The sequence below is a fragment of the Musca autumnalis genome, unplaced genomic scaffold (genome assembly GCF_047663935.1).
Source record: "Musca autumnalis isolate F117 unplaced genomic scaffold, ASM4766393v1 scaffold_4, whole genome shotgun sequence".
NCBI classification, from domain to species: Eukaryota; Metazoa; Arthropoda; class Insecta; order Diptera; family Muscidae; genus Musca; species Musca autumnalis.
Window position 1 is genome coordinate 60,670,185 of NW_027411977.1, and position 17,374 is coordinate 60,687,558.

Here is a 17,374-nt window from a genome sequence, read left to right on the forward strand (position 1 = left end):
TTGAGGTCTTCTGTCTTCTGTCTATAGAATACCTCAAGAGTTTTTCTCTTAATGGAAGACCTCAAGATGTTTTCTTTCTATAGAAGACCTGAAGATGTCTGGTTGTCGGTTAATAGAAGAATTCAAGAGGTCTTCTGTCTGTGTATAGAAGATCTCAGGAGGTCTTTAGTCTGTCTATAGAAAACCTTAATAGATCTTCTGTCTGTCTAGAGAAGATCACAAGAGGTCTTCTGACTAGAGAGAACCCCAAGAGGCCTTCTGACTATGTATAAAAGATCTTAAGAGGTCTTCTGTCTGTTTATGTAAGACCACAAGAGGATCTTCTGTCTATAGAAAACCTCAATATGTAGTTTGTCTATAGAAGACATTTAGAATCCTTCCGCCCATAGCTAAGGATGATTTAACCTTCCTCAGCCATTGTAAATAGTGGTGGTTTCTCCTCGACAGGAAGAGATCTAAAGTGGCGTGGTACTCTTCGCCTTGTCATTACCGGGGTGCTCTACAAATTGTCGATTAATATAACTTGCGCACCTCTTCGGATCAGTCAGGTTCTGTCTTCCTTCTTTCCGGGGTTCGAGAGTAACTTGACCGTTACCCACATTCAGTAATTTCGGCTTCAAGGTTGCAATCCTGCAGATGATTTAGCGACTTGTTTAGTTTGTGCTTACCGACTAACCTATTAACTTCCAGTGTCAGCTCCCTAACTCTGGCGTCACTAGGGTCGGCTCGACGAAGGTCATCACGCTCATTAACTAGTCCAGCCACTTCTGCTGGGAAACTTAATCTCACTTGGAGCTTCTATGGACCCCTTCTGAAAGAAAGGGTGCTTCTAAAGACCACTTCTGAAAGAAAAGGGTGCTTCTATAGACCCTTTCTGAAAGCAAATGGTTCCTGTATATAGACCTTTTCTGAAAGAAATGGTGCTTATATAGGCCTTTTCTGAAAGAAAAGGATGCTCCGATTGACCCTTTCTTAAAGAAAGGCTGCTTCTATAGATACTTTCTGAAATAAAAGTGTAGTTCTATAGAGCCTTTCTGAAAGAAAATGGGGCTTCTGTAGACCGGTTCTGAAAGAAAGGCTGCTTCTTTTGACCCTCCCTGAAAGAAAGGGTGCTTCTATAGACCTTTTCTAAACGAAAGGCTGCTTCTAAAGACCATTTCTGAAAGAAATGGTACTTCTATAGATCCATTCTGACATAAAGGGCGCTTCTATAGGCCCTTTGTGAACGAAAAGGGTGTTTCTATAAACCCTTTCCGAGAGAAAGGGCGCTTCTATAGGCCCTTTCTGAAAGAAAGGCTGCTTCTATTGTCTCTTTCTGAAAGAAAAGCTGCTTCTATAGATCCTTTCTGAGAGAAAGGCTGCTTTGTGAAAGAAAAGTGTACTTCTATAGACCCTTTCTAAAAGAAAAGGGGGCTTCTATAGACCCGTTCTGAAAGAAAGGCTGCTTCTATTGTCTCTTTCTGAAAGAAAAGCTGCTTCTATAGATCCTTTCTGAGAGAAAGGCTGCTTTGTGAAAGAAAAGTGTACTTCTATAGACCCTTTCTAAAAGAAAAGGGGGCTTCTATAGACCCGTTCTGAAAGAAAGGCTGCTTCTATAGACACTTTCTGAAAAAAATGGTACTTCTATGGACCCTTTCTGAAGGAAATGGTGCTTCTATAGACCCGTTCTGAAGGAAAGGCTGCTTCTATAGACCCTTTCTGAAAGATAGAGGGCCTGTATATAGACTTTTTTCTGAAAGAAAAGGGTGCTTCTATAGACCTTTTTTGAAAGAAAGGGTGCTTATATAGGCCCTTTCTGATAGATAGAGTGCTTCTATAAGCCTTTTTAAACGAAAGGCTGATTCTATAGAAGGAAGGGGTGCTTCATTAGGCTCTTTATGTATCTCTTGTTAAAACCCGAATACAGAACAAAAAATAAACATTATTTGGGCTTTCAATTATACCCTCAGCATTTATGCTAACGAGGGTATATACACTTTCATACGGGCAAAATGTGCCTCATCGAAATAATGGTTTTAGACCCCAAATATGTTTGGACGAAATGTGTTTCAGACAATTTGGAGTCGATTGAGCAATGTCCGTCCGTCTGTCTGTCTGTCTGGCTGGCTGGAGCGCACGATAACTCGCGAACGGATCAACCAATTCGTAATATTTTACCCAAACTTAGTTTATGTTCGAAGATAGGCTATATCGGTCCACTCCTTACGGTACCTCCGCCACAAAAGTTCGAAAATGTTCAGAAAATTTGTGCGCACCATAACTCTTGAAGGTAGTAACCGATTTGGTCCATACTTTGCCCATCGTGAAATTTGTACCAAACTTAGATGATGTTTCAATATGGACTCAATCGGTCCACTGCTTCGGGTAACTCCCACACAAAATTTCGGAAAAGTTCAGTTTAGGGCCATCTCTCGAATCGCTTTGATTTTTATTTTAGCAACTTGTATTCACTGCCCTCCATACGACGGTACAACTTTCATCAGGGGCAAGTCCATACTTCCTGAGAAAATATCCTGAAAAAAAACCCCTATGACACCATGTGAGGTGGTTGGAGCGCAAGATAACTCTCAAACGGATCTGCCGATTTGGTCCAAAATTTGGCCTTAGTAATATTTTGTCCAAACATAGTTTAAGTTTGAAGAAAAGCCATCTAGGTCCACTCCTTCAGGTACTTCCCCCACAAAAGTTCAAAATTGTTCGTACGGTAACTCTTGAAGGGAGTGGCCGAATTGGTTTATACTTTACACATCCTAATATATCTACCAGATATAGATCAGCTTCAAATATAGACTATATTTGTCCACTCCATCCGATACCTCCCACACAAATTTTCGGATAAGTTCACTTGAAGACCTGATATCGAATCACTTTGATTTTTGTTGAAGCAACTTGCATTCGCTGTCTCAATTACGATGGTAAAAGTTTTTTTAGGGGCAAGTCCATACTTCTTGAGCAAACAGCCCGAAGAGTGTAAAACCCCCCCATGGCACCATATGTTGGGGCTGGAGATCCACTTCCATAACGGTCAATATCGATCCATTCCTATTAGTATCTCCTCCGCAAAACTTTTGATCTTTAATCCTAATCAACATTTTTGTCGGTTCAAACGCCCAAAATTTTTGAAACCCCGTAAATACATACGTATTTTGGGAAATTTTTTTTAATATACACAGGTATATCTCTGTCAGCAAAGCCGACTGATACTTTTTTACTTGTTTTAATACATACTACAATAATTTCTTGCTTGTCTAATCTGTTTCACAATGATTTTGTGTGTGGTTGCAGATTGTAGAGGTCGTCAGGGGTCGTATTATTAGTGTTTTGCGGTTCAAGATTTACTACAGTAATTGCACTTACTTCGGACTACATTTTTTGTAACTAAGTACACAAAATTATGTCATTAACACTTTTTCGTATTTTTTGAGATATGAATGAAGTCATTGTTTGAGAAATTGAACTATGTTGGGTCATCTCCTATTGTGGTCATATTCTAGTGGCATAACATTATTTTTATATTGATATATTAATTTATCCCTAAATGTATAGAACATTCCCTGTTGGTACAAACCTATTATCCCCCATCCCCTATTTATTATTTTCAATTTTGATATTATTTGTATCATCCCACCCTATAGTGCTAGGATTTAAAAATCAATACAACTTGGTTGACAGATAGATAGTTTATAACGAAGCATCACAAAATTCTATAAACAAATTCGCATGTGTAAATCCTAATTCAGGCAAACATATGGACCAAATTCCTGTTTTTGATTATACTCTTTCGTTTTACTATAAAGAGAGAAGGTGATGAGAAATGGGTCATTTCAATGAAAGAGAAAATAAAATGTAAACAAATCTATCCTTAACAAACGAAAGACTTAGGAAACAAACTTGTTGTGCTTGTGTTGCCAATCATAACAGAGACCCAGACGCCTGCCTGCCTCTCTGTCATAGGTTAAATGATATTTGCGGTTTCTCAACTGTGCAAAATGTTACAATAGGAAATAATTGAGTGACAACATTGTGTAGATGTGTCACAACACCTACTCAATTTGTTTAGAAAATTAAAGAATTTTTCAGTAATAAGATTAGTTGTAGTTTTTGTTGTTGCAACGCAAATATTTATGGGTGGAAAGTGATGAAATCAAGACAGTTCCTTTACAGCTCCCCCGTTTGGTTTTATTCAACCGGCTGTAACTGGAAATACTTGAATTAGTGACCATAGAAATTTGTGTTTTGTTGAAAAAAAATAACAAATTCGTTTTGTATTTTTTTACTTGTGTTTAGATTTTCTAATGGCTGATTGTACAGCCTTTTGCAACTACTGGTTATTGTCCGCCGCCTCATACATAACGAATCGAATTTATGGTAGTTATAGGAAATACATTTTAGCTGCACTCACTTGGCAGTTGTTTGGAGAGGCATTGAATATTTTTGCAGACTTCAGGCAGGACAAGTTTTTCGCCTCACATGTTTGACATCATTTTTATTGTTGCATCACCACAACAACGTCTGTGATAGACCAAACAACGAAGAACGAATGAACTACTTTTGAGGATGCGATAAAAGGAAGACGACTTGTTTAGAGGCACGGAACAAAAATGGTATCAACTTTGCCAAAGAATATGAAAGTGCGTTGTGATCTTAAAAGCACGCTTTGCTTTGATTTGTCCTCATGTGGTGCACAAATTAATGGCTTTGCTAGAAATTTGTAATCACATGTGGTTTGTAAATATAAGGTGGGGGGGGCAAGTATAAACGAAAATATATAATAAAACAAAAACTTATATTAAATAATTAATAATTGGAGTAGTAACTTTATTGTTGAGTTTGGAACCGTTTTTGCCCTTTGGGCTAGGTGCCTTCTAATTAGAATATTTCATTACTATTATTGTATGGGTTCACGATCGAAATTTTTAAATAAAAAAATATTTTTAACAAACATATCGGATCAATGCCATTATATTTTTTTAACTCAATTCTATGATACTTTATTCTCATGACCGAGTACAAATGTAGTAGTGTTGGTCTTATTAGAACACCACTTTAGAGAAGTTGTACATGACTGAAATATTCTGAAAACGCATGTCATCATAAAGTTTTATCCCCATTCAAATTGATGTTAATTTGTCAAATGCTCAAAATCACAACTATATCTGTGGGTAAGGCGTTGGCATCCAAGAAAAGTCTAAATATAAAAATAAATATCTTGGAATTTTAAATAATAATTTTTTTCAATGGCTTCATCAATTCACCCTATTGTACATGACGCTATATTGGTATCCATTGAATACGATTTGAGTGCGTGTGGACATTTCTTTGTAATTTGCAAATGAATATGGTAGTAGACCAGTTCTCTTCATATTTGTCAGTTGTAGTTGTTAAAAAGGAGTAAACAAAACAAAACATAACGCAGCACATGTCCAGTACTGGGAGAAATTTAAAGAATTTCCATTTTAAAGCCATCTTAGAAAGCGTGAAGATGTTTTCCTTTTCATAGACTTTCACTAGAACCAGAAAAGTATAAAACTACAACTACAACGATTTGCAATCAATTTGAATGAAATGAAATTTCCAAACACTTATTGGACACAAATATGAATATGGCACATTTTTAACAGAAATTTCCAAACACTTATTATTAAAATCAAATATTAGTATGGGAAATCTTTAGCTGACTTGTACATAGGGTTTAACATTGCTTGGTTTGGGCGTCGGGATTGTAACCAACCTATCTCTGTAAAAAATCTAACTATGAAGAAAACAAAGAAAAGGAAAACAAATCCCTCTACAGTTAACGACCCCGTAAACGGCCCGTAAGGGCCATGATCTGCGAATATGAAATGTTCCCACTCTTGATAGGGAATATGCAGGTTATGCCCTGGCAGATGTACTTACAAAGTACATGGCCGATATTACTGTCATACAAGAAATGTATTGGGTGACGTAGGGGATGGAAGATACCAAGGAACGGTCCTGACCGGTTTTAACATGGCAAAGCCCAGGATTTATCTTGGCCCCTCTTTCATCTCAAGTGGACACTGACCTCCCCGTGGTGTCACCTGGGGAACTGCCTCTAACACCTGTTAAAGGTAGTGAGCTAATATGTGCAGCGCATTCACCCATAAGAACGTTAAAAACTTGGGTTTGGGACGAAAGAAAAGAAAAACAAACCCCTCTAAAGTTGACGAACCACGCAAACGTATTAAGGACCATGATCTGCGAATCTGCACCTGGAATGTTCGCACTCTTTATAGGGAAGGTACAGTTTACGCATTGGCAGATGTACTTGAAAAGTACAAGGCCGACATTACTGCCACACATGAAATACGATGGAACGGGAAAGGCGTCACAACAACACCTAAAGGTGACGCACTGTATTATAGCTGCCATGACACAAAGCATGAGTTTGGTTGCGGATTTGTAGTTGGTCGGAGGTTAAAACATCTGGTCTCCAGCTTCACCCCAGTGAATGAAAGACTCGTTGCAATTCGATTAAAAGCAAAATTCTTCAACATCAGCTTTATTTGCGCTCATGCTCCCACTGAAGACAAGGACGAACAGACCAAAGATATATTTTATGAGCGCTTAGAAGAACCATATGACCGTTGCCCTGCCCATGACATTAAAATTATTCTAGGCGATACACATAGGAGTAATGTATGTTAAAAGTTGATTAAAACTTCTAAAACCCTCATTTATAATCCGATTGATATAATATTTTGCACAAATCATATCTTTGGCCCAAGGACTATTTTTATAGAAAATAATGAAAATCGGTCCAGATTTAGATATAGCTCCCATTTATATATTAGCATCGGATGTGAGGTAAATAATGCACTAAAAGCGCAATATATATCCGATCAAGCTAAAAATCGGTACATGCATCCAGAACGAGACCAGAAAACAGTGTGTCAATTTTGGTTCAAGATTTATATAGTTATATATCCATTCGATTTTTTATTTCTATTATTATTTCTAAATTACTGCACTTTTATATGAGAAAAAACGTGATTTTTCGGAATGGCGCAAATTTATATCAAAAGTTATGATACATTCTGATATATAAGAGACCCGCTTATAACACAGACCAAAAATTAGTGTTGGCAAACGTTGCCAAAATATTTTTGTAATTTTTTTTTAAATTGTTTTACATAAATTATTTAAATTTCACTTCAGAAAAACCAGTGATTTTTCTGAATGGCGCAAACATTTATCAAAAGTTTTGGATTAGTCTGATAAATAAGAGCCCCGGCTACAAGACAGATCAAAAATTAGTGTTGGCAAACGTTGCCAAAATATTTTTGTAATTTTTTTAAAATTGTTTTACATAAATTATTTAAATTTTACTTCAGAAAAACCATTGATTTTTCCGAATGGCGCAAACATTTATCAAAAGTTTTGATTTAGTCTGATAAATAAGAGCCCCGGCTATAAGACAGATCAAAAATTAGTGTTGGCAAACGTTGCCAAAATATTTTTTTAATTTTTTTTTTAAATTGCTTTACATAAATTATTCCAATTTAACTCCAGAAACAAATTTAAAGGTTTTCATGATTGCAGTGGAGAAAAATAGGATTATTTCAGATTGGCGCAACTGTGCGTAGCGTATTATCTTTGAATCAGCATAATCTGCAGAATCTTGCATAAAACATCAAAAGTAACTATGGTCCGCAAACGTTCGCATCATGTAGTATTTCACCATTGAAATTTGAGTTATCATAAAAGATATCTATGAATGATGGGATGTATCTCAATAAACTAATAGTGAATATGCAAAAACAATTATCTTTGGCGATTTTTATGACCTCTAATACACATGAGTACAAAAAAAATAAGTAGATTTGGCGAACGCTGGAACCAAAATATATTTCTATTTTGTAAATGTTTTTCTTAAATACTTCCATATTTAAATATTTCAATGGTTTTAGTTGATATAAATGAGATTTTTTCAGAATGGCGCAAATATGCGCAATATATTATGATTGGATCTAATGTTGGAGACTTCAGTGCATAAATCACCAAAAGTAATTATGGTCCGCAAACGTTCGCATCATGCACTTTTTCACTTTTGAAATTTGAGTTATCTTAAAAATTATCATAAAAAATATGCATGAAGGAAGAGACGTACCACCATTATTAAAGAGTGAAGCTGCACAAACAATTTAGAACTTTTATAAGCTTATCTTGTACGGAGAATATACAAAAACAAAAAACCTTGAAAATTATAAATTTTCGCGAAAATATTTGTATTTCAATTTTCACTTCATTTTATAATATTTGAACATGTGCTTTTTTGCTTTCATTATAGCTGAGTTCAATCGGCTGCTGCTTTGAATTGGTTAACCGCAGATAGTTGCGGATGGTCATAGCGAAAAGGGGTAAAGGGTCAGGTGACTGTTTACCAATAGTTTGTTTTTAAAAACGCGATTTTTATATGTTGAGTTTTGATCAACTTTTGGCATATATTACCCGTATGTGCGATATTAATGCCAAAATTAGAAAGGAGAATATCTTTGGCCCAACAGTCGGGAAATTCAGTCTCCACAGTGAAACATCTGACAATGGTATGAGGCTGATAGACTTTGCAGCTGCAAAAAACATGGTAGTTAGCAGTACCAGATTTAATCATCTCGATATTCATAAGGGCACCTGGCTGTCTCCAGATCAAAGAACAAAAAATCAAACTGATCATGTTGTGATAGATGGAAGACATTCATCGAGCGTGTTGGATGTACGATCGTTCCGAGGAGCAAACATAGATTCGGACCATTACCTCGTTGCAGCAAAGGTACGTACGATAGGCTGCAAACACAACAGATAGCCACAGCATATTCCACTCAACTAGCCCAATTGCTTAACGCGAGCACTCCTTGTCTCGATAACATAACAACACAATGGCAAAATATTGCCCACTCCATGCAAACAGCCGCAAAATCCATACTTGGATTCCTTAGACCTCCACAAAGGAATTCATGGTATGACCAGTGGTGGGATTCTGTAACTAATTTTTGCTGTTAGCGATAATTGTCGGTAAAATTAAAATGCTTATAATTTCGATAATTAACGAAATTTTTCGGTAAGTAAACGATTAATAAAAAGTAGTCGCTAGCCTCTACCGACACAAACAGTGATGCCAACTTTTCTTTATGTTTTTAGTCATCATTTTGCGATTTAATTTTACCGATTTTTGTCGGTAACAGCAAAAATGAGTTACAGAATCCCACTACAGGAGTGTCGTGCTGCTACCGAAGAGAAAAATGTGGCATATTGAGCTACTTTACAATCAGTAGCAACGCGTAGCGCACGAGATAGAAATCGGGAGAAAAGAAGAGAAGAGAAACGTCTTTTCCGCAAGAAAAAGAGAGAAATGGAAAAGCGGGAGTGTGAAAAAATCGAGATGTACAGGAGCCAGAATGAAGTCCGAAAATTCTACCAAAGAGTCAAGCATCAAACTGATGGCTTTGGTACAGGCACATCGTCCTGTAGACACCAGCAAGGTAATTTGGTAACTGATACAGATAGTCTACTCAGGATATGGAAGGAACATTTTTGAAAACTGTTAGTATCCAATAGCAGCGAAGGCGACGAAGATGGTATTGAATGTATACCGCCCAGCCAAGCTGAGGTAAAGACAGCAATAAATCGGCTGAAGGAGCCGCAGCAGGAGCCGATGGCTTGCCAGCCGAGCTGTTCAAAACCGGAGGCGACACGCTGATAAGGTGTATTCATCAGCTAGTTAGCACCATCTGGCAGGAAGAACGAGTACCCGACGATTGGAACCGTCCACAAGAAGGTAGATAAAACTGTATGCTCTAACTATAGGGGCATAAGTCTACTCCCTATTGCCTACAAGATCGTGTCAGGGATATTGTGCGAACGACTAAAGCCTATGGTCAACGAGATAATTGGGCCATACCAATGCGGCTTTAGACCTGGCAAGTCCACCATTGACCAGATATTTACCCTGCGGCAAATCCTGGAGAAGACCCAATAGATGCAGATCGACACCTACCAACTTTTTGTCGATTATAAAGCAGACTTCGACAGCCCGCTGCGTTCAAAGGTATTCCAAGCCATGTCTGAATTTGGTATCGCCGCAAAGCTCATCCGGCTTTGTAAAATGACTTTAACTGATACTAGGTCCTCAGTTAAAATAGGCAAGAATCTCTCCGAAAAGTTTGGTACCAAAAGAGTTTTCAGACAAGGAGACAGCCTTTCGTGTGATCTTTTCAACATCCTGCTGGAAAAGGTTATACGAAAGGCAAACGTCAAAAAAAGTGGCACAATCTACACCAATAGTCACATGTTTCTTGCTTATGCTGATGATATAGACATCATGGGCCGATCAGTAAAAGAAGTAACTGATACCTTTATGAAGGTTGAAGGAGAATCTGCTAAAGTGCGTCTGGCGGTAAACGGCGAGAAAACCAAGTTGATGGTGTCGGCGCGCAATGCGTCCATTGAGCTCGGACCGACTGTGGAAGTTGGTTCCTATAATATTGAGGTAGTAAAAGACTTCGTCTACCTCCGTAAACACAACAAACGACATCAGTTGTGAAATAAAAAGAAGAATTGTATTGGCCAACAGATGCTACTATGGTTTAAGTAAGCAATTTAAAAACAAAGCCACATCTCGTCAAACAAAAATAACGCTCTACAAAACACTGATACTACCCGATAAGGTGTAAGGTACTGATGTATGGCTCCGAAGCCTGGGTACTTGCGCAAGCAGACATGGCAGCGCTTGGTGTGTTTGAGAGAAAAATTCTTCGAAAGATCTACTCAGCAATCTGCGTTGACGGTGAATATCGACTTCACATAAACCACGAGCTGTATCTGCTATACAACGACATCAATATTGTTAAACGTATCGAGATGCAGCGATTGCATTGGCTAGGTCATATCATAAGAATGAGTGATGATAAACCCGCTAAAAAGGCGTATAAATACGGACCGCTTGGCGGTGCACGCAGAATTGGCAGGCCAAGGAATAGATGGCGCAAACAAGTGGATGATGAGATGAAAAGACGCGGTATTCCAGAGTGCGAAGCAACAAATAGAGAGAAATGGAGATATTTTCTTAGTTCGGCCTATGGAACAAATGTTCTGTAATGGGACAGCTAAGTAAGAATTTGGTATTCCCGCAAAGCTCATTCTGCTTTGTAATACTGTATCTACTAATACCAGGCTCTCAGTTGAAATAGGAAAAACCTCTTCGATACAGTTTAGTACCAAAACATGGTTTCAGACAAGGAGACAGCAAAGTACCGTTATATGGGGACTACATTCAAATTTAAACCGATTTTTATTAAAATCGATAAAAGTAAACAGGGACCCAACAAAATATCACATATTTAATTTGAAGGCTATTCAATTAAAATTGACAAAAAGATCGCTTCAAAGGAATTGTGTGATGTCATCTACCATTTTCCTGTTGGTTTAATACAATGATTAACATGAAAAGAGTATTTATATGGCGAATCGTACGAAAACGTAAAGGCCAAAACAGAATCAATCGTCGCTTGCTTTGCTTGCTTCCCTAAATGTCAAATTATAAAGGAATGCCAGAGCCTCTTTGCAAATCCGCCTGCGTTCTTCTTTAGGAAGCTCTGGCATTCCTTTATAATTTGACATTTGGGAAGCAAGCAAAGCAATCGATGATTGATTCTGTTCTGGCCTTCTTGTTCATCTACACTATAATGTTAACCAACCTCTTCCTGTTGGAGACTAAGCGAACGACTGTATGACTTAAACTACGCGAACAACTTATTCTTAATGTCGCACACGCTAACTGCAGTCCAAAAACAACTTTATTGATTTTAAGAGAGTGTTCTTATACCCTAGACCATAGATTAACAAGATGAGAACTCGCATTTACGTTTTCGTACGATTCAGCATACAAATTCACTCTTCGTGTTCATCATTGTCCTAGACAGACGATAGCGTTAATTTGAATTAACTGCCTTAATTCAAATTAATTCGTGCATTATCCACATTCTTAATGCGCAAAACCAAAGTGAAATTAAACTGAATTTAGGTTTTTCAATCTGGCAATACTGTAGAAGAGAGCCCATATTCATGTTACCCTGCGTTTACACATGATAGGACAGTTGACTTCATGTATTGATTGTCAAAATCCCAATACTTGCCTGTGTGACGTAGGCGTCCCGACAACTGCAAAAACATTTGTAAAATTATGAACGAAAATCATCGATTTCTTTTTGTTTCCCATTTACATATTTTGTTTTTGTTCATGTTATTTTGTTTTCAACACATTTCAATTATTATCTCACTTATTTTTACAAAAATGTCAACAATTTGTTTACCCTACTGTCTGTGAAAAAATGATGGACAGCGGGAAGACAGCTGACAAATGAATGTATGTGTTAGTAAATCAGAGTTGTATTTGAAGAAAAACTGTCTGGTATAAACGCTTAGTAAGGGAGCATGGTACAATAATTAACAGGTAGAAGCAAGTGCCTGCTGATTTGATTTTGCCGTAATACTAGGGTCAAATTCCATACGACATTTTGTATTCATATTTCTATTTTGGGTGTATATTAGGGATATCTATTTTTTCTGAGAAAAAAAAAATACTATTTAAAAAACTATTTTCAATGAATATCTTCGATCAAGGTAGAACAAGAAAAGGTAGCAGCAATACCCAGCTGACTGAAGTGGGTTGTAGTGTTAGTGTCAAATTCCATACGACATTTTATGTATTTATTTCTATGTTCGATGTATATTAGGGATATATATTTTTGAAGAACAAATTTATTCATCAGAAAAAAACGATTTCCCATAAAGACGGCTTCATATCATTGACATGTAACCTCCCCCAGGTCCGAACGACATGTCGCACACAAAAACACCGCTTATGGAGGCGGTACAATATTTGTTAATATGTGTGGTATTTTATTAAACTTGAAAAGAATAAAGTCCTAATAAACATGTGCTTTTTTGTTTTCAAAAACAATCGAATGAAACAGCATCTCTTTTTTCAATGAATTACCAGCGACCCGAAACATTTTTGCAAGTATTCTACTTTCTGCGAGAAATTATGCATTTAATGGAATGATATGGAAACATTCAAATTGAAAATCTAACGAGTTTTTATTCATGTTTTTCAAAATATTCAATCAAATGTGAAAAATTATTTGTTTTTTAAATTCCAATAATTTATAGACATTTCCTTGTTTTGTTTACATGTACGTTGACACTAAGGTTTACAAACAAAAACAAATTTCAATGTGGTTGTTGTTGAGTTGTATTTGTTGTAGTATTTACTTTACCTTATATTTGTTCTACCATGATCTTCGATGGTAAAACAGAAAGACTTCTCTTAATGATATGAAACCTCCTTCGAGTCCGAACGACCTGCCGCACATAGTAACACCTTTTATTTTTAATAAATATATGTAGCTGACATTTTCCTGAGGGATTTTAACCATCGACCAAGACTGACATTACTATAACCAACTCCACACTGTGGTCTTGTATATTATGTACATGTTTGTGTCTCTCTTTTTTTTGTTACATGGAAAACTTGCGAGCATTTGTGGACACACAAACCAAAATGTTTATACAGAAAAGTGCTTCCCTCTGTCGTTTGTCTGAACATATATCTATCCACAGGTCGCATTTTTTGACAGACTTTGCTCTCGAATACATTTTAATACGATATACAAATATGTTGTACCAATATGTGATTCAGCTCAGAACAAAAAATACCTAGTTTCGAAGCTACAAATTGTTTCGCGATGAAGAGAAGGCGGTGCATTTTAGGAATATAAATAATTTTAGTATAGGTATGTGGTATTTGTAAAATTGTAAAAAAAACTAAAGCCCTAATAAACATATGTATGTTTCTTGATTTCAAAAACAAAAGTTTGTTGCAGCTTTTCCTTTTTCATGAAATTTTTAGCGATCCCAAACATTTTTGTACCAAATATTCTTCTTGCTTAAAATTATACATTTACAGGAATAGATTGGAAATATTAGAATTTCATATAAATCAAAATTTCATTTATGATTTTCAAATTTATGTAATAAAATCCAAGAAAAATTTGTTTTGGAATTAAAATAATTTATTGACACTTTTTATGTTTATTTACAAATACCATTGACACTAGTATTACTTACAACAACAAATTTCTATGTGGTTGTTGTATCGATTGTTGTACAAGAACACTTGCTTCTACTTGTTAATTATTGTACCATGGTAAGGGAGAGGGCATATTCATGCCTTGAGACACAATTTACATAGCAAACAACACAACAGTTGTTTACCTGCAATCAGCTGTGTCGTAAATGCAGAAACTGTCGTCTGTCACGGTAAAATTAAATGCAGTTCTTAATGCAAATTAACGCTGCCGTTTGTCTAGGGTATTCTAAATACTAACTGCCTCAAATCTAAACAGAAGTAAAAAATACACCTAAAGTAAAGTAAAAAATACCCCACAGTAATGTTGGCGACATTTCCCGAGTACTTCAGCCTTGATAAACTTCTCCACAAGTGGTGTCTTAAGACACGCCGTTCGGACTCGGCGATAAACAGTAGGTCCCATATCATTGAGCTAAATATGAATCGGGGTGCACTCATTGATATGAGAGAAGTCTCCCTTGTCCCGTATGGGATGTTGTGGAACAATGTTTTTTTTTCAAATCTAAAGTGATGAAAATATCGATGAACAACTTCACTCAGTAATTATTAATAATCACACTATAGTTCACGTCGAAGAGTTTACCTATCTGAGCAGTATCATAAGCACCTGTGGTTGGGCAGACATTGTTGTAACAAGTAGAAAAAATAAGATCAATCATGCATTTGCATCTCTCGAAAGATCCGGCATTCAATACGAGTATCAAACTTGTTATACTCTACGGATGCGAAAAAAAACTGGAACCATCACAAATAACTTACAGGTCTCTGTAAATAAATGTCTGAGAATGGTCAATAGAACTTTTTGGTCAACGAGTATCAGCAATAAAGCTTTTATACAAAAATGCTACATGATGCGAATAAATGTAGAAATAAGATAAAGCAAACAGAAATGGATCGGCCACATTCTCAGACAAGAGAATATCTCCAAAGTTAGCTTCCACAGAGACACAGAGGTCGGTGAAGTCCGAAGATCGGTCTGCCAAGATCCGCGGAAGAAGACTTTAGAATAAAGCTTTTAGCAATAAAGCTTTTATACAAAATTGCAACATGATGCCAAAAAACGTGGAAATAAGATGAAGGAAACAGAAATGGATCGGCCACATTCTCAGACAAGAGAATATCACCAAAGTTAGCTTTCACAGGGACACAGAGGTCGGTGAAGTCCAAAGATCGATCGGCCAAGATCCGTGGAAGAAGACTTTAGAAGAAACGATCTCATATGTAAACAGCTCAGGCGCCTGGCACAAGACCGAAGAAGTTCAGAAGTATTTTTTTCTTCAGGACTAAAGCTACCGAATTTTATTGAAATATGTTATTATCTGATTTCCACTGATTTCATTAAAATTCTCACTTTTTAAGTAAGAACACCAGCACACCAATATTTAGTATCATTTACATTTGATAAGTTTCATTAGCAATTTAAAAGGTTATATGTAACACTTACGTATAAATAACGGACTTTAATATCCTTTTGAAGGAAAAAAAAAACAAAAAAAACTCTTAACACACACAAAGAATAACTTATGTAGGTTAATTGTTTGCACAATAAATAACCGTTAAATTTTAAATATTTCTTCTGTTGACGTTTTTTTATTAATAACTTTCTCAAAACAAAACGGTAATATTTTATTCAATTTCACTTTTCTTCTAACTCAAGTACGCCATCCAGCCAGCCAGACAGACATTATTCCACACATAGAATTTTCATTTTCTTTCTTGCTATGAATGCGCGTGGCGTTTGTTTTAATCCTTTATGCTTTGCTTCTAAACAACTTTAGCACATATACGATTTTTTGAATTTTTTTATTTTTATTTTTTATTACCAAAAAAACCAGAAATCCCAATAGTTTGTACGATTTTGCGAATTGTTTTATTTTACGAGGAAATGCAATTCCCAAAACAAAAGCCGATGAAAACTCTTTTCGAAACTGGCAACACAACCGTGCCTCTGAACGTATTGAACTCAACTGACGATTCGTTGTAGTGCACCGTGTAATGTTATTAAGTGGAATGGTGAGTTTTTTTTTCGTTGTTCGTTCGTCGTTAATGCTTTTGGGGAGCCTTCTTCAATTGGCCAAGTTTTATGGCGCAACGATGAGCATTGTTGTGACGATGGTGATATTGGTAGCAGCGGCTACTGTTAGTTTTCTTCTTCTTCTTCTTGTGGGTAGTGTATGGGCTGCGGCATTTTGTATTTGACCAAGTTTAACTTAGATGACTGAACAGTAGATAAGTGGCAGTAGCGTTGACATTGTCTCCTGGTAATAGCCAGCAAATGAGATTTCCTTGTCGAAATCTATAAAAAAAACAACAAGCTCTTGATTCCACTCATTCCATTGCCTGGTTGGGAGGGTTTGCTAGCCAGTTGAATATCTTCTTTACAACTTTACACGCGTTTGTGTTGTTTTTCTTTTCGATTTTGTTTGTTGCCGGAAATCATTGTTCTCTGTTCGCAATGTTTTGCAACTTACATATTTGTTGGCAGTTACAACTAACAATCAGTTGAGTTTGATTGATGGATGTATAGATGAATGCCTGGATGATCTTAATGTACTCAAGAAATTGATTGACCATTGTTTTGCATTGATCATACCACCCGATGTACAGTTTTAAAGTAAAGAAATAAAAAGCCGGTCCTCCACCACGAAACAAATAAATAGGAACAAATGCAGGAGCAGAATATCTTAACTGTTAATATTTCTTTTAAAAGAGCTCATTTGGGGGCATCATCGTTGTTCTTTCCAAAACATGGACAATTTAAAATTATCCGAATTGTATCCTTTGGCAACACATAATATTGAATTGCAGCAATCTCGGTTCGACATTTTTACAAAAAAAAAACCCTCGAAGTACATAAAATTGGGCAAAACCTGGAAATATATGGATAGTTTTGTTCGCGAGTAAGTTATCTATCTTCTGGGAACACAAAATTCCCATTAATTTTTCATTAGAAAAATGTGACTAAAATCATGAAAAATCTTAAATGGGGCTACCCTTATATAGAGGATATACCAAAGCGTGGGCCTATACTGTCTGATTTTTTTGTAATACTGTTTTGTACCTTTAGTGAAGACTAAATACCAAACTTCTGGCTGAAACTTTACAAATAACGAACATCGTAAGAAAGTTTCGTAACTCCAACGAAGACTAAATACCATATTTCAGTTATTCTGATTTATTAGTTCGGCTAAAACTATCAAAATACCG

General features: G+C 36.4%; 1 protein-coding gene across 2 annotated transcripts in view; it reads right to left on the reverse strand.

The window, feature by feature from the left end:
• Positions 1–16,142, reverse strand: part of LOC141402568 (uncharacterized) — a 50,264-nt gene extending 34,122 nt beyond the window's left edge. The window contains exon 1 of one of the 2 annotated variants that reach the window (XM_073984113.1): positions 15,612–16,142. The gene's annotated coding sequence lies outside the window, so the exon portion shown is untranslated. The remainder of the gene's footprint in view (positions 1–15,611) is intronic. The other variant, XM_073984111.1, reaches the window with a different exon arrangement.
• Between the last annotated feature and the right edge of the window lie 1,232 nt (positions 16,143–17,374).